Source organism: Ceratotherium simum, chromosome 12, assembly GCF_057802395.1.
Source record: "Ceratotherium simum simum isolate JZ-2026a chromosome 12, ASM5780239v1, whole genome shotgun sequence".
NCBI lineage: Eukaryota > Metazoa > Chordata > Mammalia > Perissodactyla > Rhinocerotidae > Ceratotherium > Ceratotherium simum.
In genome coordinates this window covers 18452005-18474951 of record NC_141911.1, presented here as the reverse complement: position 1 = coordinate 18474951, position 22947 = coordinate 18452005, and the positions used below count along the sequence as shown (strand labels likewise).

Genomic DNA, 22947 nt, shown 5'->3' with positions numbered 1-22947 from the left:
CATCCAACTGATTAGAAAGCACTTTGCATAAATCAGCTCCTTTGAATTATTCTATTTACAGGGAAAAGTTAATTGAGACTTAGAACAATGCACAAGGTCTTTACATACCCAGGTATCAAAAGCAAAGAAGCAAAGAAATAAACATATCTTTATAGAATTTCCTATGATGACTTATAATAACTATAAAATAATTATAGATGTTAGATGTAATCTCATCCAACCCCCTCTAGTGCAGATTTGAAAACTGAGACAGGGAATTCAAAGTGAATTGAGCAAGATCTCACAGGGAGTTAATGGTGGAGCCAACTCCTTTGTTGAATATAGTATTTAAGTTCCTAATGGATGTTTTTCTATCAAGACTCTACTTATGGCCTTTCCCGTCTTGCTCCCCTCCTGTGTTGAACTTAAATAGCACTTCCATCAGTCTTGTTTTGATAGGCTAGTAGTTTAAAGGAGCTTTAATCCATATTCTTGACTTAGTCAAGGTGATACCTTAACAGTTTGCTTCATCTAGTTACTTATTTAGAATATAAACTCCTTGATGGCACCATGTGGCCATGTTTCTGAGTAAGAACAACAGAAATTGCTAAACTTATTGGCAGCGATATCATGTGCACTGTGCTAAATGATTTGTGACATCTCATTTATTCCTCATAGCGACCCCATGAGGTGTGCAGTGTTGTTCTCCTTGTACAGAGGAGGAAACTGAGGCACAGAGAGGTTGAATAACTTGCCCAAAGATATACCTCGCAAGTGACAAAGTTGGGATTCAGACCCAAAGCATGAGCTCTTAAACATGAATTAGCATTACTTCATACATGTGCAGTGAATGCTCTTGATACCCTTAACCTATCACAAGCAGATGACAGTTCTCTTGAAAATGTCCAAGGGTGTGAGAAAGAACTTCCACTTTGAGAAAATAAAATGATAGGCTTTAAGAAGCCAGGTGTCTAAGTGGTAATTTGTCAGTTTGAATGTAAGAATGATAAATACAGAGACAGCTCCAAAAATTACCTGCATAAATAAAAATTTGAGGGCAGACATATAAATTTCGGAATATTATATATAATATCAATGAAGGAATCTAATGATACTATTCTTATATGTTAAGTGAGGATCTCAGTTAAAATGGCTGAGGAATGACTGTCTCTGTATTTTCTTGGGTTATGCGTCCTGCGCACAATAGGAAATAAGATTTTGGAGGTCAAATGCTCTGCTTGTCCACGACATCCAAGCTCTAGACACAGCAGGCATAAAGCAATACCCATAATAATCAACTCTGTAACTTACAGGACGGGGGTGGGAGACCAGGTGGGGAAGGCTCTAGGTCTCAGCTGTGGCTTTCTCAAGTCTTTAACTGTCTGGGGTATTTAGTTGAATCTCCATATAAAGCAATAATTCAAAGGAATCTTCACTCATTCCATCCCCCTCCCCAAGCTATTGGAAAATGGACCAAATTGCTTCATCTCAAATTAAATTTGCATGTTTGAAGCTATAAATTTATGAGCGAAATAGTGCTAAAGGTGAAGGTAGAGATGGAAGTCCGAAAGCAGATCCTTGGCCAGACGTCGTCTGGTGAATTTAGTTGATTACATATTTGTTCTCCACCCCTTTCATCTTACCTTAAAACCATGGGATACTAGCTTTTTTTGGTTATTTAACCCCAATAGTAAAATACTTTGTATATATATGTATGTATGTCAGTGTATATATATATACACACACATATGTATATGTAAAATATATACATGTATTATGTATTATTATATGTATTATAAAATATACACAAAGAAAATTTGGGGCTGGCCCAGCGGCGTAGTGGTTGAGTTCACATGCTCTACTTCGGTGGCTTTGCGGGTTTGCAGGTTCAGATCCCGGAGGCAGACCTACACGCCACTCATCAAGCCATGCTGTGGCGGCATCCCACATACAAGGTAGAGGAGGATTGGCACAGATGTTAGCTCAGGGACAATCTTCCTCAAGCAAAAAGAAGAAGATTAGCAACAGATGTTAGCTCAGGGACAATCTTCCTCACCAAAAAAAATATTAAAATATACACACAAAAAAATTTGAAGGATAAGATGAATATAAATGTAAAGAGAGGTTTTAGTATTTTTTCTCACTTCTCAATGGATTATCACTGAAGACCGCTGCTCTGTGTAATACCCCAACACCCATTTGAAGAGTTGCTGCAAAAGTCCTATATCCAGGTCAGGATGAGTAAACGTTAGGCCAGATCCCAGAACCATCCAGCTGAAGAGAACATTAGGGATCACACCATCCAAGCCCTCCACTGAACAGGTGAGGAGACCATGAGATTAAGGGACTTTTGCCTAAAGACCTCATTTCCAAGAGAACTCAGGACTTAATGAGATCTTTTTTTATATCTAAAGTCTGGTATACTTGAGATTTGCTAAGAGAGTATATCTTAAGTGTTCTCATCTCACACACACACACACACACACACACACACACACACACAAATGGTGGTAACTATGTGAGGTGATGGATATGTTAATTAGCTTGTTGTGGTCATCATTACATAAGATCTATCAAAACACTACGTAGTACAACTTAAATATATATAATTTTTTCTTTGTCAATCATACCTCAAAAAGCTGGGAAAAAAGGAAAATAAAATCTGAATAGGTATGTGAAATAACAATGAACCAAGCTTAGGAATTGTTTCACCGAATAGAGGTGGTTTTTTTGTAGCAAAAGTGCTCTCTTCTAACCATGAACAAGTTGAAATTGAAAAGGAACTCTTTGGGAATTTAAAAAGGGAAAAGTAGAGCATTTTGCAGATGAGACTGACTGACACCAGGATCAACAGAAGCTCCGGGAGAGGCAGCTTCTATTGAGAAGAGAGAAATGAGACAGTGGATGACCCAGGGAAGTATCAGGTGCTGTATGCTAAATTGGAATCACATATTCATTCCCATGCTGCAGCCATCAACCTGAGCTAGCTCATTCTTCAGACACGAAGAAGTCCAACTTCTAAGATCTACAGGGATTTTTGTTAAGCCTTTTAAGGGTATCCAAATGAATTAACTATTATGCTTCACCTACGCTCCAGTAATTCACTTTCAGTGGGCAGTTTTATTTTCCCAGATGTGCAGTTTGTTCACAAGGGAGTTATGAGTAATTAACTCGTAAAAGAAATGTCCAAATGAATGAACAACTGCAAAGCACCTGTTGTTAACAGCTGAGTTTGTCTCCTCGCTTAGATTATAAAGAGCTTGAGAACACAGGATCGTGTTTTCGTCTTTGAAAAACTAGTGACCCACCTACTGATGTAGGTTCACACAGAACACGACTGTGAATAGAGACGCGGTGGTAGAGCTTGTCTTTATATCTGATGAAAGGAAAGTGTCAAGGGTTCAGACAAACATCAGCTACCCAAGATTAGGACCGCAGTATGACTCTCATGGGCCCTAGGCACTTTTGCATTTGTGAGTCCCTCTCTCCAATAAAAAAAAAAAAAGTTCTATTTTATAACTGCATTAGTATAAAAATAATTAGAATTAAAAATTTTTTGTGAGCTGCCAAAAGTGTTGTGGGCCCTACATCTGTATCTACTGTGTCTACTGTGCCTAATGGATAAATTGGCCCTGCCTAACATTAGGGACAAAGACACATCATAAACAGCAACTGGCCTCACATATTTTTACCCCATTTTAACACAGAACATTGCTAGCCCCCTTTAGCTTCTGTTTTTCCTGATGCTTCTCTCTGAGCAATAGGTGGCTCAAGGATTGGCAATCTCTTTCTCCTTAAGTAATACCACTTGGCCTAGAAACACCAGTGGGTGTCCCCAGCCAGCACACTCTGCTAGCAATGCTCTTGTAGGGTCTTTTTAGCCATAGTGTGATGACCACGAGGCAGGTGACCGAATCCAAATTAATTCCTCTGTGATGCCGAAAGGCTGTGACTTTGTTCTCTGACATGGAGTCAGTTTGAGAGGATAATTTTTGTCAGACCAGTTTATCCATTGCTGGGACACAAAGTTTTGTTAAGTGTCATATAGTGGGCAAACAAACAAGGGAACAATGACACCAAAGTATGTCAGGCTTCTACTTGTGCCGCCCACAAATGAAGATGGAATAATAATGTTACCGCCTATAAGCTAATGAACTAAATCCAAAATGTGTACATACCTGTTCCTAATAAATTAATCTCTAATGAGCCTTTTTTTAAAATTGAGATAATGATTTGCAGAGGGCTTGGTTTTAAGGAGGCAGGACTGAATTTAGTCTATTTATAGTTGCTGTCTTTCTTTTTTTCTTGCACTGAAAACTTTACTTTCTGAATCTTACTTTGTCAACTTTGCTCAGAAATTACATTTTTAAAACTAATGCTCTAAACTCTGATTTTCCTCAGTGCAGTCTGCTCTCTTTGAACTCTATTCATATGCCATATTTCATTAAAACTCATTACATGTTATAAAAGACATGGCCATTTGAAAATATTGATAGCGACTAGTTTCTTTGAATATAGCAGATTGAACGAAAGTTTAATTTGAAGAGTTTCTTGATATAATCCCATAAAGCAACCAAATTTACTCAAAATCAGTTAACTCTAAGGTTACTAAAAATAGAAACAAATATGATATACTGATATAAGAATAATGATCTCAATTCTTTGGAATAATGGGAATATTCTTTACAGCTAATGGAATCTTAGGTAAAAATCTTGATTTTTTTTTTTTCTTTTGAAATCTAGTACTTCATTGTATCAGTAGTGACATAGTATAACTCTAATGGGCCCATAACAGGCTAAGTATCAATATTATTAAATAAATTGTTTTAACTGTCAAACATATAAACTATTTATCACATAAATTAATTCCTTTAATTACTAATGTTATCAAATATTTCCTCTTATGGGTCTTAGGATCTACATTCAGGGAATTTTCCAATGTAAAATGCATCCATTAAATTTCTGTTTTTTTAATGAAAATTTAATTAGAATATTTGACCTTCCCTTATTCTCCCTCTCTTTTCATTCCCTTTCCCTACCAGAGTCTAGGTTTGCACACTTTATTGTGTCAAAGATATATATACTATAAAATAATCTCAACAGTTCTTGTAGTAGTTGGATATCCTTGCTAGAAAACCTTTAACTGTAGCACCCAAGCAAATCCCCATGTATTTCCCTAATGAGAAAAATTAAGTACTTCAGATAACATAATCCCATTAATTTGAACCAGAGGATTAGTTTACTAATTCAAGGAAATGGATGCTCAAGTTAGAATGTGATGAAGGATTTGGTAGAGGGAAGGTTTCAGGGTTAGGGAAGATAGGCCCGATTCCCTCCTTCCTGTGAACGTGGTCCCCTGTCTGTATCCTGTTGAAGTCCATAGTTTCCTTTGCATTTAAATCATCATTCTGAGAAAGGCACTCCAACACCCACAGCAGCTCCATTACCGAGGTAATTTTACTTCCTGTATTTCTGGGAGCAACAATGGAATGATGGCTGATCTGTGTGTTTTTGAAGCATCCAAAGGGATCTATATGAAGTGCAACACAAGATTCCTTGTTACAAGGTCATCAGAGGTAATAGTATTATGAGAATCAACTGAGGAGGTTATCATCATCTCACCCATAACTTCACGAATTGCCATTGAGATTAATATAAAATATAAGAATGTGTAATCCTAAACTGATTATGTCATATTTGTCTATTACCAGTCACTCTATTTATAAGACACAGCTTAAGGTTTTTCTTATGCAGGGTAAAGTTAAAATACCCAGTCGACTGATAATAGTAGTTTGCCATTTACTCAGAAGTGTCGCATAAAAAGGAAAATCCTACTTTTAACTATGCTTTTTCAGTAATCCACATGGAATCTGTGGATGATTCCATCAGATCCAGCATAACTCATTTGATTTGGAAAGGGATACTCAATAATGAGTCAGATTCTTCTGCGGATGAAGCAGGACATGTTTAGAAGCTGCCTTAACTATTTCAGGTCAAACAGATGTAACTGTGCACAGTAAAACTTTGCAATAGTAAATTACTGGTTTACTAATGGAGGTCTTCGTGTCCTGAGAGAGTTAATGGACTTTGCATAAATATATACTTTTCACTCCAAATTTATATTCCCTGGAGTTTGGGTTCTGGAGTTAACAATTTATGTCATTGCTCCTCCATTTACCAGCTCTGTGTCCTGGAGTAAGTTACCTAACCTCTCTGTGTTCCCTGTCCTTCTCCATGAAAGGGGCATGATGGTAACAGCCATACCTCTCCGTGGGTTGTACAGTCAGATAAAATGGGAGAATGCATGTGAAGTGATTGGCATAGGGTCAGCACAAAGTCAGATTAATATTTTTTACTGTGTTCCTAACTAAATACTGTGTTTTTGTAAAAAAAAAAAAAAAAAAAAAATTCCTGAGTTACTGTAACGATATAAACGTACACATTAAAAGAGGAAGAAAACCAAGCCCCACCTGTTACATACCCAACACTGTGTTAGGCTCTGCACAGGCAGCATCTGACTTTATCTTCTCAACAGCAGTCCAAGGTAAACACCTTTACCTCCACTTTACAGATGAAAAAACAAAAGCTCTATGAGTTTAAGGTCATGGAAACAGCCTTTGATTGACCCCAGCCTGTCTGGCTCCAAAGCCCATGCCCTTTTCAAGATACTCTTCCACTGGATGATCTCTTTGGGCGCCTGCTAGCTCTGATTCTGTGATTCTTCTGGAGTTGTTTTGAAGGTTCAAGGCTTACTTCACTCTCACAAACTCAGTCTGTTCTTTTGTTTACAATTGAATGATCTTTCTTTACATTCCACACCTGCAGACCTTCTGGTAGTCATGTTCCCTTTCACAGAGTATTTTATGTCCACTGGGTTCTAGTCACATTTCTACAAGTACAAACAGTCCCATTTCTTCTTCCCTTATCCCTTCTCCCTGCTCTTAATAAAAAGTTATGTACAAACCAAAGAGCCAGAAAGTTATCTTGGCCGATGGAATACATTAATTTGTTTTTATGTTGAAAGTATGAATTGTCCTTGGAGGTTTGCCCTTTCCCTCTTCCCCTAATAGTCTGTATTCATGATCAAATAATGCAAATTAGCCCCTTGAGAAGACCCACATTTTTATTTTTAAAAGTTCTCACTTTTGTTAAAATAATTTTATAGGTGTTGATACGGAAACAAATATGTTTCATATAAAATGCTGCAATTAATCACAAAGAGTCCACATTCAAAGTGCTCCAAGATTTTTTAAAGGTGCTTATTTAAAAAATTAATAGAACAAAAGCTGATCTTAAGTATTCTATTCAGAAACATTTTCCCAAAAATAATAGTTGGAACCAATATCAGCTAAAATCTATAATCGCTCCACTGTTTTTCTAGTCTTGTTCTTGTTTGCTGAATGTGGTTGGGAGCCCTTGCAAAAGTAATATCTACCATAGAAGAAATGGGCCATTCAGCCAAGATTTTGTACCTTTTAAAAATACAGCAAGAGCTAAATCAACAGGTTTTTAAAAATAATATCCAAGTACCAGAAGTGAATCGAAATAAACTTCTATGCTGAATTGATATCAGAATATCAGTTATATACAACCTCGATCACACTGAGGGAATACATGGCAAAATCCTTGTTATAGAAAATGTGCCAACCCAGAAGCCAAGAATCTTCTAAGAAAATCTCAAGTTTTTGGTAATTTTCATTAAAATATTATTTTAAGCAAAATGCCTAAAGATAGACTAACATTCTTTTAGTGATACATGTAAATAAAAGGAATGAAAATATAGGTCTTGTCTTTGATTTATAAGTTAGGAAAGGATGGTTGGGCAGCCTAGACTTGTGGTGGTTTTTCCAATGGACATTTGGTGAGAAGACATTATTTTGATTTGCTAGTACTATCCATTTTATAAAATATTATTACCTATGCTGAGCATTTTTGAGATAGGTGCTGTATAGTACCTGCCAGCAGTTATATCTATATCTGTGTATATCTATGATTTAGCTTCACTGCCAAGGTCTGGTTTGTTCAGTGAATGCCATTTGTTTTTAGTAGTCTTTTGTTGTCATTTGTTTTTAGTTTTTAAGTACCTATGTTTCACTCTTTTCATTTGTGACAGAGAATATGAAAAGGAGAATAAAGGAATGATTACCTTTGAAGGATTACCTTCACCCATTCCACGCTCCTCTTCAACTGACTAGACAATTGAGCAAATTTCTTCATCTCAAATTAAATTTGCACATTTGAAGCCATAGGTCTGTGAGCCAAAGCGTGCTAAAGGTGAAGCCAGAGACGGAATTCCTAAAGCAAAACGCTTTCAGTCCTAAGTGCCCAATACTTCTGAGGGAGTGCCAGAGGGAGGCCAGAGGGAGTGCCAGGAGTGCAGGCCCCGGGAAAGTAAAAGTTGATTGAGTGTCTATCTGTTCTCCACCCCTTTCATCTAACCCTACAACCACAGAACTTCTAAGTTTGAGCTAAGGCAGAATGAAGAAAAAACAACCTAAAGAGAAGGTTGTTGATCAGAATCTTCAGTGTGCACAAGAGGATGGAATGTTCTTTTTCAAGCTTGGCAGAAATTCCTATCAGTGCTTCTGTTGATAATAGTTTTCACAATTCTGGGACTTGCCCAAGTGATAGCTAAGGTCTAGCCACACCTCCCACACTTCATTCATAAAACTTTAAAAGTTCAAAGCATTAAAATATTCGGTGTTTTGCACCAGTTCCTTAAGTCCCCCTGGATTTGAGCTCTGAGAAATGAGAACTGGTCCACATGAATGCTTTTTGCTGGGCTCCTGTGGTAGGAATAAGGCAGAGATGGCAGATGTAATGTAATGTAATGAGTTATCTTCCTTTTGCTGCCTCTTGAGAGTACGGGAACTGGCTGTGTTTTCTGGCAATCAATCAACCCTCTCCATCACTTCCACCCAACACATCCTCCCATGGTGGGTAAACACTTGAGGTGGTAGTAACCCATGCTTATCTATTTTATTCTTTCTGGGCGTATGTTGAGAATGGACTCCTAAATCACAAAATCACAACATTTAAGAACTGTAAAATTCATCAAATTAATCCCATTATTGTGGAAATAAGAAAACTCCCGAGTTCCACAGTTAATGGCACAGACCACTAAGTCCTAACTCTCGTTTTAGAACTCTTTCTTCAATGTCACACTGCAGCCTGTGAGAAAACCCTGTGATGTGCCAAGTGATGTCATTTCTGCTGCCCTAATGGCCATTTGACATGGGAATGAGCAAACTAAAACTTAAAAGACGAAGTTAAACAGAGCAGTACGGAGTTTTTTACATCATGCTCTCAAAAATTTAAAAGATGATAATGCCTTCTGTTCTGCCTGGAAAGATGACTACAGTATATTGTAGGTCAAAAAAAAAAAAAAAGTATGTTACAGAACCATATGTAAACGATGATCTAATCTATGTTTTAAATATGTGTTTAAATACACAAAAGTCTGGAAGAATAGACTCTAGGCTGTTAACAATGTTTATCTCTGAGGGTAGAATTACAAGGAGACATCCATTTTGGGTTTATTGTTTGAATATTTTACAGACATGATTTTTAATCTAAAAACCAGTTAAGATATTTCAGAGAGAGAGAAGCAGAGTGGTGTCTAGTTCAGAGCTGTGAACCTAGAACCCCTGTTGTTCAATATTAATAATGAAGGTAGGGATAAAATGACTAGACCATTTGAACATGTGGTCCACCAGCTATTCAAACTAGTCAATATTTATTGGCATTTACTTGGTGACCATTTTACAGAAAGGGCCTGGCGTAACAACGGATGCTCAATACATGTTAGGTATTAGCTTTAGCATTCATTCATTCATTTGATTGACAGTTGATTGTGTATAAAAGATTTGGTCCCATTGGTCAAGGAGCATACACTGTGGTAGGAGACACAGGACAGAAATAACTGGTACAGTTGGCTAACCCAACTACTAGAGGATTCTGCACAGAGCCAGGGTATCCTTAGTTGAGTTGGTGAAAGGAAAAGGATCTGATGTGATTTAGAGTTCAGCCCACAATAAGTCACAAAAATTTTATATAGGAAATTAATTCTGGACTTGATGATTCCTTTTCCTCCTTTAAAACACTTCCATAGAAATTCCCATGGAGTAGGTTAAAACAAGTGACTCAGGGCCTCTAGTAGTTTATGACAGAAGAACACAGGATAGGGACCGCGTTCCTGAGATGTTGCTAAATCAGAACGTGTTATGCTTCTTACCCTAAGGACTCCTGAATTTAGTTACTCATTGATTCACAGAACAGAGTAAACTAATTAATGGAAATCTAGAAATTATCCCCTCTCCCTTAAAAAAGAAAGAAGCATACCCCATGAGTATTTGTGCTTTTCGATTTAAATGCTGCACAATCATTCTGCATCTACTTGCAATTCCCCAGCGCTGAAGTTAAAGGTGCGCAGCCCACAGGAGCTGGACCCTCCCCACCCCACTCTGCAGCCTCCCTGTTTCATTCCTTCAGGGCTGCTCCCATTCCACAACACAAGCTGTCACTCCTTTCCTCTAGAATGCTGCCCTGGAGTCAAATTTATTGGAAACTTAATTTTAGCCTATAAAGGAAAAACACAATAAAAAAAAAAACCTGGGGGGAAATCATCCTAACATGCAGCCAACACCTCTATTAAAAAAGAAAAAGACAAGTTAAAAGTTAAATTCTTCCCTGTTATCCATTCTTCTTGAAAGTTCCCGGAAGGCCCGCTTCATTACTTGGCTGCCCCACGAAGGGGCTTGCGACCTGAAAGATGCAAAGGGCGGGGCGCTGTTTAGAGGAGGGGCCGGGAAGCCTTGGCTAACCTGGGGGCCGCTCCCCGAGGCCGGGGCCACGCCTCCTTTCCTCCAGCTCCCGCCGGCCTCGCGGGCCGGGAGCCGGGACTCTTATTTTGAAGGACCGCAGGCAGGCAGGAGCATTTGGGAGACTCACTGAGTCACGGAGCGGCCGCGGCGCCGTATATAGCGCCGGTACCTGCCCCCCGGCGCCGCAGCCCGCGGAGCCCGCCGCGCTTGCCGGCTCGCACCCAACGACAGGGACTCAGAGAACAGTGGGGGTGCGGCCTTGAGACCCGAGGTAGGCGCGGGGGGTCGGCCTCCTGGCTGGTAGAAGTGTATGAATTAAAGGGAGTGGAGGGTGCGGGGTGGTGGTTGAGCAGTCGGTGGGAGGATTTTAGAAGGAATGAGGGGGTTGTGGGGGAGAGGGGGTTGGGGGAGACAGAGCAACTTGTAAATACAGAGTTTCCACCCCGCCGATGGTCCCGTCGCAGATCCCCCTCCCTCCCCTTGCGTGATCAGAGCACGCACCACTGAAAGCTGAGCTCCAGATGGGAATTTTGCATCATCTTAGGGTCCGGGACTGGAGATGCTTTGCTGCCACGGATGATCCCTCCCTGTCTTCTAAATTTTCTGACCCCATCCCTCGCTTGATCGTGGCCCCACTCGCAGAAGAGTCAAACCTGGCATGGGAGGGCAGAGAAAGCGGGGCTGTCAGAGATTTGCGGGGGGAAGGGATGAGTTCATTGCCTGGCAGCTGGCGGGGGAGGAGGGGTCCATCCATCCCGAGCCAAGCCAGGGCGCAGCGCCCTCGCCCCTCCCCAACCCCATCCTCCTTTCTTTAGGAGAGCTCACCCCACCTTGGCACCAAAGAAAGTTTGTGCGTAACTTAGGGGGCTTTCCCGGGCAGGGGTGCGGTGCCCGGCACGCAGTAGGCGCGTCTTCAAGGCTTGCTGGCGGGTGGGCCGGCAGCGCCGCCTCCGCAGTCCCCGGCTGCGGGTCCTGCTTTGTTGGCCGCGGCGCTGGGCGCGGGCGCGGGACGTGGCTGCGGCGTTAACGCGCGCAGCCGGCTGCGGCCGAGCCAGCGAGAAAGGTCGGCTGGCCCTCTTTGGGGATGCTGTGTGTTCAGAAACCTGGAGCGCGGGGCGCGGCGGGGGCGGGGGGGGTGTTGGCCCCTGTGGGAAGCGGGCCCCAACCCCGGGGCTGGGGGCTTCCCCTCCGTTTGCCTTATTTAACATTTGGGGGCGGCTCTGTCCCGAAAGGTGAGTGGTGCAGACTCCAGAATGGAGTTTGATCAGTTGAGCCGGAGTGAGGCTCGGGACTTATGCACTCACTGGGGACGGAAGGGGGCGTGCTGGGGAAGCGGAGGGTCTCCCTGCCTGCAGGCATCTTTCCACCCTGCTGAGCCTGAGCCGGGTCTCGCTCTAGCAGCAGGCCAGGCCCCGTTGCTCATCTACCGGCGAATCACCAGGACTGGTGTGCATTCATCAGACCCGGGAGTCTCTAAGGGCTCCACGAGTCTCTCGGAGCCCCACGCTCTCTGGATCCACGTTTTGGTCTGCAGTCACAGAGAACTAACCTGAGAAAGGCAGAGAGGGACAGACCCAAGTTTCTGAGGCATGGAATACTACATTCCTGGGTAACCAGCATTTGAAAAGCTACCGACGCCACCACTACCGCATCGCCCCCATCCTCCAGGCTAAGCAGTGGTCTTACCCTTTGAAAACTGCCAAGTTCTGCCTTTGAGGACATTTTCTTGGTTTGTGTTATGAAGGCTTCTGTCAGAACTTTCTCAATAACTGCCACTCACTCAGGAAAAATTGGCAAGCTAATTGTCCAGCGATTTTGGTTTGGGTTGCTTCTGGAGCTCACAATACAAAGGCATCAGCTTTTTGACTATCTTTTCACATCCCCAGTGAAAGAGGATTTTTTTTTCCCTCAAGACCTGGCAGACTTTGATTTAGTGATGAGGTTTGAGTGAATTTTATTTTTTCTCTAGCCTGTTTATATTGATCGATATAGGTGATGGTATGGAGTATCTACCCCATGCTTTAGAGTGATTCTAGAGTTATACCTAAGAGAGAGGAAGTTCAGTGGTTAGTACGTCCTTGAACAGTAAATGTATGAGGACTAGGCAAGAGCTATGTAACCAACAGCTTTTTCAACTAATTCCTGTTTTATTTTTTATTCTATTTATTTTATATAAAATAAGAATTATTTGGTATTTATTCTACTTGTCTTTAGAATAAGGAGTGGGGTGGGTTGCCTGGTGCCCACACCATATCCATGAGTAAGAAACTAGGCGTGTACAGCATATAACAAAACATGCCAACGTCCTAACCATCTCTTTGGCAGTGTGAAAACTTGATGTTCTGAGTGAAGAGCATGGGTAAGTGGTTGAAAATAACGTAGCTTTATTTTTTGTGACTGTTGAAATCCATGAATCGTAAAGTTCTGACAGCTGGTATGGTACGGTAGCTCACCTACGTTAAACGGTGTAATAAGTGCATGCCCAGCTGGTCCTGGGTGAGGACACTGACTTAGTAAACAGTAGATAGACATCCTAGTATAGTAGCCCTGGTATGCTTCAGTGTATCCTTATGGGCCCTAATTTTTAGGTGACTTTTAAAACTTTTTAAGATAACAATAAAAATTGAATACTACTTAGTACATTGCATTGTGGCTGATCTTAAAAATCTTTACTGTATTGTCTTCTCAAAAGCTGTAGTATTTGTAGTGTACTTTTGAGGATAGTTACTTCTTTTCCCCCCCCAAAATATTATATTCTCTAGACTATAGTAAATCTTATAAGCTACTATATTTGAAATAACTAATTATTGCTGAAATATAAGGCATTTCCTGGAAATTATCAAGGAGTCCACACTGCTCAAGGTGCTAAAGTCATCATTTCAAGAGGAAGTTATCAATTTGTTCAAACAATTATTGTCCAAACAATTGTTGATTCTTTCCCCCTGCTTTCAAGATTTCTTTCACAATCACTGGGAACTGTAAAAATATATATCAGACATTGCCTTCTCTTTTGTGTATATTTCCACATAAACAATGTCATATCAAAATGTGTTGTACTTTTTCAGCATTTATTTTGGAAGATCCAGGTAAACATTGGATAATCAAAGTTCACTATACTTCTAAAATTGCCTACTATTTAATATGTTGCAAAATAATTCTCTTCTTCAAGTAAATGGGAAAGATAGACGCTAAATATACAGACTTAAAAAATGGTATGTTGAGGACAGCCAGGTGGCATAGTGGTTAAGTTTACTGCTCCACTACAGCGGCCCGAGGTTTGTGGGTTTGGATCCCAGACACAGACATACACACTGCTCATCAACCATGCTGTGGTGGCATCCCACATACAAAATAGAGGAAGACTGGCACAGATGTTTGCTCAGGGACAATCTTCCTCAAGCAAAAAGAGAAAGATTGACAACAGATGTTATCTCAGGGCCAGGCTTCCTCACCAAAAAAAAAAAAAAAAATGGCACGTTAGAGGAACAATAAACTCTTCTTTGAAGGTGTTCTCATACATTATACATACTAGCTCATTCCAATAATATTCTTTTCAGACACAGAAGAAGAAATAGAACTCTACCAGATTTTAAAGAAAAGTGTAGGTAGCATGAGGATTTTATCCAGGATCATACTGAGATCAAACTGAGACACTCAGTTCTTCCTACTTCTGTCTCTCAGGTTTTTGGGTCTAGGAAGTCCCTGGGAGATTGCACTAATTCAAGGGATTTTTTTTTTTACAGAGAAGCTGTATATCAGATTTTGTTGAAGGATAAGGAATTAGAGATGGTAGATGAGAGAGGTTTCATCCAAGGAGATTGTATGAATGGAAAGCAGTAACCCCTCCTTGTAGGAAAGGCCTAGAGAGAAAATGGAGGTAAGAAGGGCCTGAGTTGTCAGGGAAGGAGGAACCCCAGGCTGAACCTAGTGGCGTGTACATCTTTCTGCCAACCCCATCGACTACTAGCAGTACAGACTTCTTGAGCAGTAAATCTTAGCTGCCTCATTGGTTATGTGCTTTAGGGTTAACCGTAATTGATAACATAAGCCATTCCAGTTAAGTGAGCCTCTCTTCCTTGTGTATTTTGGATAGTGACTACAAGGACACACACTGAAAACGTGGGGTGGTTAGTTAACGTCGTTGCCCTGAATGTGCATTAGCCCTACTGCCAAAGCTTCACCACTATGGTAAGCTAAGATGTGATTTTCACAGTTTGGCATGGACTTTTGGAAGGCATAAAAGCTTATTTGATGGAAAAGATTTCCTCCTGAGGGAGAAGCTGCCATTTGCAGACAAGGTGTGTCAGCCAGAAGAAATGAGAAAATAACCGTTTTCTGGTTTCTATTGGCAAAACTTTGCATTTTTTCCCCATATAAAAGTGTTAAAAATAGATTCATAGATGAGGACACAAAAGCAAGTAAAAAGAATAGATGCTGAAGTTTCACCAATGGGAGGGAGGGAAGAATTACCCTTGGTAAATAGCTATCACTATGCAGGCTCTGATGGGTGAGTTGCATTCTTCGCCACATTTAGTATCAGAAAATTCTCTGAGGTACGCCCACCACATTTCTTGGTATTATAGAACTGGTATCCCATCCAAATAGAAATGAAGTACCACTGGACCACCATACGTAAGACTCTCAAGCTTGATCCTACTCTTCCTGATGTATGATGCCTTTGTGAAATTGTCAAACTTAGAATTAGCAGCTCTTGGGCCAGCCCCAGTGGTCTAGTGGTTAAGTTTGGCGCACTCCACTTCAGCAGCCCAGGTTTGGTTCTGGGCACGGACTTACCCACCACTCGTCAGTGGCCATGCTGTGGTAGCGGCTCACATACAAAATAGAGGAAGATTGGCATAGTTGTTAGCTCAGGGCAGATCTTCCTCAGCAAAAAAAAAAAAAAAAAAAGAATTAGGAGCTCTCAGCTTTCAGATGGGTTGGATTCTGAATGTGGATTTGTAAATTGGTTGCTGGGAACTTTGAACACCATTTTTCGTTGAAACTGTGTCACACTTCATGGTTAGGTTCCCAAGGCAGCCCAGAAATCATAGCTGAAGTATTCTGCTTTATTAATAGTACCATAGAACTGAGCCACTATATGTAACATGGTTTTTTGTGGGAAAATGTACTCAAAGCTCCAACTTGATTTTTTTCCTAAGATTTTTAGTCCCAGCAACAATGGTAAAAAAGACCCCACCTTCTCTTTTTCCATTTAAACCCTGGAGGGAAAATAAAGGTACCCTGAGATACATTTCCTTTCATACTCCCTTTATGCTAACAGAGACCCCACCCTGGAAGTACAGAGCTATGGGGCAGGGGTGGGGTGGGGGTGGGGTGGGGAGGTGTCCCGTCAGTAGCTGGCCGTGTAACAACAGAGGGGAAAGAAAAGAGGGGGGAAAGGACACAGGTAATAGGACAGAAGTGAGGTCCACTTGTCATTCGGCCATGGGACCTATTTCAGAGAGCCAAGCGATGTGAGCTCCTGTTGCTTGACATTATTTCCTTATTAAACGTGATTTTTACTGTAGAACCTAGACCCAGCCATCAGCATTACCTAGTATGTTCAACATGTTTAAAGTCAGGGTTAGGTTTTAAATGGAATCTTTAATAATAGAAGGAAAGCAAATTTACAGGCATTTTATTTTTCTTTGATGCCAGTCCACTAAATTTCCAAACAAGTACCTATTTGGGACTGAAGAGACTTAAGGTAAACTTGGATGCTAATGTATAATTATAATATTCTAAATAATGATATAATAAATACCATTTGTTGAGATCTTACTTCATAGCAGAAAATGTGCTAAAGTGTTTAACACACTTTGTGTCATTTAATCCTCCCCACAATCCCATGTAGTAAGTACCTCTAGCACCCTCATCTTAAAAATGATGAAAGTGAGTTTTCAGGAGGGTAAGTAATTTGCCCAAAGTCACGCAGATCAGAAATGGCAGGGCTGGGGCCTCATTAATTCAACAGATACTATTGAACAAGCCCTGGGCCCTGGGCCCTGGCTAGACTGGGAATAAAGCGGTGAACTAAATGGACAGATATGCAAGAATCCTTGCCCTCATGGACCTTATATTCTAGTGGTAGGAGACAAGCCGTAAAGAAAATAAACGAAACATCCGAGGCTTCAGATAGAGTTCTCTGTATACTATGGGGGAAAATAAAGCTAGGGAGGAGGAGAAGGAATGCCAGGTTGGAGTTGCAATTCAGTGAGATAGAAAATACAGGCAGAAGAGTGACTGTGAGTTGACAAGATGAGTCCAAGAGGACTTGCACTCTTGTTCCTCGCAGCAAACCTTTTTATTTTGTAACACCGAATGTTTGAGTATGTGCCATCTTCATCAGTAAATACTCCAGCAAGTGACAGGGGAGCTAGTCAAGAACAGTAGATGAAGGGCTTGACCTTGTCTATCGGAAGGTCAGGAAAGATGGGACAGTTGCTGGAGGGACATCTTTGAGAAGGCCGGGATCTGGTGCACAAGCCGCGAGCTTGGTGCTCACAAGGATCCCAGAGCTGGTTCTTCTGTTGTACTGGAAAGAAGGCAGAGCCTGCGGCCAGGGTGCAGGAGTGGATAGCAGGGGGAGTGGGAGTTCGTGCAAGTTCTCTACTCCTTGTTTCTGTTTTCTCAGTGAAACAGGAAGCGTGGACATTGGCTGAGAGTGAGAGTGGGGCAGGGAGTGTTTGAGGGAAGTTTGAGGAGAGGGAAGAAGGTGTGAAACAGTCTCCTGGGAGAGGACAGCCTGAATTTAGCTAGTGAAATGTACACTCAGGGTCTGCCTAAGGTCGAATCCTGACTCCACATCCACAGTGTATTGGACCTCAGAATTCTATAATCTCATTCACTTCTTGAGGAGAGGCACCGTCTTACTCTTCTTCTCCCTATCTGTCACTTAAATGGAGCTGAGAGCCCTGCACCTCGTAGATGTATGGTTAGTGTTTGTTCAGTGACTACTATAGCAAACCTCCTGCACGCTAGTCCAGAAATTTCATTTAAAATTTTCTATCCTAATCATCACATTTCTCTCTCCCTACTCTGAGATGCTCTGACGCTTATAGTCCCTAAAACAGCGCTTGTATACCAATTTATTCTATTGCTAATTATTTCACCGAATTAATCTCATCTCTCTGATATTAAGATTGAGTTTTAGACCATGAAATAACTTTTACTGTGTGCCCTTTTGTGTTACTCTCCAACAGCTACCTAAATCAAACCTCCTTCCTACCAGATTATGCCTTTGTGGAGAGCCACAAAGATGCCTTCTACTTCTATTTTATCACTCCTGGTTGGTTAGCACACTGTAGGTTAGCACACTGTAGGTAGTAGCTGAGAAGCAGGAAAACCAATGGAGGTGGTTAGAATAATGCAGGAACTAGATAGTGGTGTTTTCAACTAAGTTAGTGGCAAGGGACCCGACTGAAGTAGTTGGAATCGGGCATGGTCAGAAGATAGAATTGACTGCACTTGGCGTTGATGGCATGTGAAAGATAAGGGAGAGGATGCATCAAGGATTACTCCGGGGGTCCTGCCAGGAGGCAGGTGGATGGGACTGCCAGTTAGAGAGGTGGGGACAAGAGGTGGAGCAGCTCCAAGGCAAAGGCAAGTTTGGTTTTGAGCATACCAAGTGGAGATGTCCAGGAGGCAATTGGATGCTAAGTCTGATGATCCGGGAGATCAGAGTGGGAGACAGTGATCTGGGAATTATCACCACAGGCGGTAATGAAAGCTGTGGGAGAAGGTGACTTTGCCCCAAAAGAGAGCGGAAAGTGAGAAAATTTGACTCGAAATATTTGAAGGTGGCATAAAGATCCTGACATCTGACTAAGCTGCAGTCTGCGAAACCTGCCCAATGACAGAATACTGAAGTAAAGCATATCCCAGCAAACCCACAAATGAACTGGAGTTGGAAAAATTTGTGGTTTTTCTTGATAAAGCCTCGCTTTCTACTTGTCTTCATAACTGTAAATGGATGTATTTGTGTGGAAGGTGACGTGGATTTTTAAAAAGATCTATTTTAAGCACTTATTAAGAGACAAAACGAATCCAAATGTACTCGATACTTCTCTCACATATCACACCCTTGTGTTATGTAACAGAATGTTTGAGCACATACCATCCACACCAGCAACTATAAATCTGTCCAGGCAAGTGACTACAGGATACCCAGGGACAGTGTTAGATGAGGAGTTGGACCTCGTCTCTCCAAAGGGAAGCTTTTATTTGCAAGAGAGAGTGGTACATAAGAATTTGCAAATCTCTTTGAAAGGCAGAAAAATTATCCAGGGACGAGATGGCAGTTTTCCAAGCCCAGGCATTCCTTGGCTCTTCTTCATACACGACCAGCAGGAGTTGTCAGTTTGCAAACATACAAAATTATACCGTTTAATATCTGTTCGTCTTCTGCTTTTCCAGAACTATTCAACCGTGTGGCAGTTGCTCAGTGAAATCATCAGAAGTGTGAAGCTGCCAGACTTTGCCTTTACTTGGGTCGACTTCCTTGCTTCAGAGTACAAAAGAAGGATAGAATCTGACAATTTACTGGGAAAAGTTACTTGGGATTATTTTATATTTAGAGATTTAGAAAAGCCTAAATCTAGGCCCATCACAAGCATATCAAGATTAAGATGTGTGAATCCAATGATATTTATGAAGGCCAAGTTCTCATTCATTTAAAACTATCAAGACCTTTACTGCATCCCAGTCAGGGAACTGGGTAGGGTAGGTGTCCTTATTCCTGCTACAGATTAAAAAGTATTAAGTGTATAATTGGTTGTGACTTTCCGAAGGTGCAATTATAGTAGGACGTGGATTTCCTGACTGCAGCTGCATTTTTCTTTTCAGCATACCAGGCATCCTCTCTGAGATGCAGGGAGATCTTACCCCTTAAAAATGTGCAGCCAGGGCAACTGCAGAATTTTCCAAAAGCATAAGCACAGATGGCAAATCTGGCAAAGTCAAATTGAGAACACTGATTACAAGTTCAGGAGGAAAGTTTTTAAGGGTAAATGTTTAAAATCCTGAAGACCAGTTTACTTGGGAAAGTAATCCCAATGGAAGAATCTGGCTGGGTTACTGAGGGAACCACACAGTGGCACCTTCTGCAACTTGGCCACCTGCCCATGGCTAGCAGCTGAGGAGAAAGTGCAACAGTGGTGTTGAGTAGACAGCTCAGCCATCGAGGGGCAGTCACTGTGTTCCAGGCACTCTCTGGCTGCTCTGTGTCTGTTCCTTCTGTGTATCTATGATATTGGCAGCTCCCAGGCAGGCTCAGTGTGGCTTCTACAACTCTGCTTGGAGCTCAGTCTTCCTATGTATTTATTTTCTTTCTGACTCTATCGTTTTGGTTTTGTCTACTTATTAAGCCAAATACAGATCTGAAAATAAAAGAAGTTCAATCAAATTGGACGCTTAAATGTTTGCTAAATGTTATTGTGGTTCCAGTTGTTTAATTTGGCTGTAGTGTTCTGCTTAAATCTATAATTAGGATATATTTCAAAATTGCATTAATAGTGAATGATTTCATGGCCTGTGTAGCACAACAATTATTGGTTTATTGTGTTTTAAATAAACAAGATAATTATGTAGCGTTCACCGAGTAATACAGCTGCATTAATATTCGGTCATTTGAATAATTAGCAAATATGATGAAGACTGAATATTTTGAATCAAAGTTTGGTTGTGCATATGGCTCTGCCCTGAATCTAGGTATGACTCTCTTTTACATAATGGCTTTTGGATTCTTTTCTGACTTTAAGATAATCAGCTCATCCTTTCATCTTTGTGTTTTTGGTCTGGTTTCAAAGACAATATCCCTTCTGCAACTTTCATTTAAAAATAAAGCAATCACTTTTATTGGCAATAGACATTCAGCTCATATTATGGATCAGGAAAATGGTGACGGCATTCTGGCTCTCAGCAGTCAGATTAAAGGTTGAAGTATTATGAAACCACAGGATCTGACTGAACCTCTGGGTCATCTTCTGGCAAGGTTAACATACACCTGGTGTTTTCCTTGGCCACCCAGAAATCTGCATCTTTGTGTGGAGATGTAGAGTTAATGATGTAGTCAAGTTTAGAAATGCGTCAGTGACTTGCAGGCCTATTGCTTTCTGCTGCCTTCTTTTATTTTCTGACCACACCGAGGAAACGGCTGTCAGCCCAAGTCTGCCTTCTGCTGGGCTGGTCCTTCTGCTCAGGCTGTCCACAGCCAGCTGTCTTTTCCCATACAACCCATATTGCCCCTGGGTCTCTGTTGGCGTCCCGTAAAATAAAGAGAGTAGATGAGCTGAGCTTCAGTATCTTTCTCAGCTTGAGTATCCCAGGGCCATGGAGGAGGGAAATAGAAGGCGTTCCCATCCAATTCTACCTCTTCCTCTTCAGCTTCTTTTCATGGACTGTTTGGTTAAAACACTTACGAAGTTGATGACTTTATGCGATATGATTCTCTAGTCTTGGAGAAGTAAAAAGATGTATCCCAGATGTCAGTTAAGTGCCACATTCTAGTTCAAATTATAAGCCTGTGCATAATCAGTAAAACTATATTAGAAATAAAAGCTTCACAAAAATCCCAAGTGCCCATTACCCAAAAAATGATGATAGAGGTGGTTAAACAAATGTGTAGTTGTGTATGTATCATAGTATACAAAGGACCAGGGAAATATATAGTGTCATCTAACCTAACTTGAGCTTCTAAGTATGACTGCTGTGGCTTTGCCAGAAAGGAATTCTAAATGCAGTAAGGTTTACCGTTAGTGGGCCACGTAGCATAAATAAAAGACTTCCCTGTAAACCTTTTGGAATTTTTTCTGCTAATTTACATTTCAGGAGATAATACCCTTTGGATAGACTATAATTTGGGAAACATGGGATAATGAATGAATTGGTGTAACCCCTAAGCTGGGGTAACAGGAGAGAGTTTAGCTTGCAAAAATCACAGGTTCCCCCTGGTCAGGAGTTTATTTTCTCTGTTTAGCTCAAGTAAGAGAAAAGTTTACATGGTTTAAAAAGAGCATTTTAAGTTTATATTTGATTTTCAATGATCTCAGGTCTTAGACCTTGGGGTAAACAAATTTAATATACTACTTATGCACTGTGAGAGTTCTGTTGACGTAATGCTGTGGTCATAGTTATACCCCATTATTCCAAGTAATAATGATGCTATAATCAAAAAGTCTTCCCATTGTAGAATGGTTTCAAAGTGTACATTAGTAAATGCTTTTGCTATTTTAATAGCCAAGGAGGTTCATCACATGAATTAGAGGCCGTCCATATTAGGCTTTTGGAGACATAGCCATGCTGAAGATCACATGAGGTATTTGAGAAAAATGGAGGCTAATTGAATGCAGAGGCTTCTGTGGGGCAGGGAGAGTGAAGAATGCAGTCAAATGATGTCATCCAAGGGAAGCAAGCCCATGCCCGAAAACCTGGCAGCAGCTTACCCATACCAAGCCACCTGAGACATTTCCTGGGCTGGAAACAGTGTTACGGAAATTGAACTTCCCTGCCAAATTTACCACACCTTGCCAAAACATGGGTGCTTCTCATATTGCCTCAAGAACAATTACAGCTTTACAGCACATCTACCAAGAACTTTCATGAAGGTGAAGAGAATTGGTAATGCTTGTAATTTAGCAGACTCGAGAAGGACAATGTAGGTGTGCTTCCCTGCCCATTAAAAATGAGGCTTTTATAGTGTGCATTTAGTGTGAATTATACCCATGTATCTGGCTGTGCAAATCAAAGGGCTTTGTCTTTCGTTTTTGTTTTGTTGTACGCCACAAGTCCTCCAGAAAGCAATGACTAGATCACCTTTAAGAATTAACAATCAGGGGGCCGGCCCGGTGGTGTAGCGGTTAAGTGTGCGCACTCCGCTGCTAGGAGCCCGTGTTCGGATCCCGGGCGCTCACTGACGCACCGCTTATCAGGCCATGCTGTGACCGTGTCCCATATAAAGTGGGGGAAGATGGGCACGGATGTTAGCCCAGGGCCAGTCTTCCTCAGCAAAAAGAGGAGGATTGGTGACAGATGTTAGCTCAGGGCTGATCTTCCTCACAAAAAAAGAAAAAAAAAATTAACAATCAGGATTGAATATGCCTGGAAAGGAAGCTTGCTCTTGATTGATCTTTCTCCACCAAGTCCAATG

The 22947-nt window shown here is 41.2% G+C and overlaps 1 protein-coding gene across 3 annotated transcripts in view; it reads left to right on the top strand.

The window, feature by feature from the left end:
• Positions 1-22947, top strand: part of PALLD (palladin, cytoskeletal associated protein) — a 241680-nt gene that overhangs the window by 141351 nt on the left and 77382 nt on the right. Inside the window, exon 1 of one of the 3 annotated variants that reach the window (XM_087437442.1) lies at positions 10919-11073. The exons of 1 other annotated variant lie outside the window; for it this stretch is intronic. The gene's annotated coding sequence lies outside the window, so the exon portion shown is untranslated. Of the gene's footprint in view, positions 1-10918; positions 11074-22947 lie in introns of those variants that run through there. One more of the 3 variants, XM_087437443.1, reaches the window with a different exon arrangement.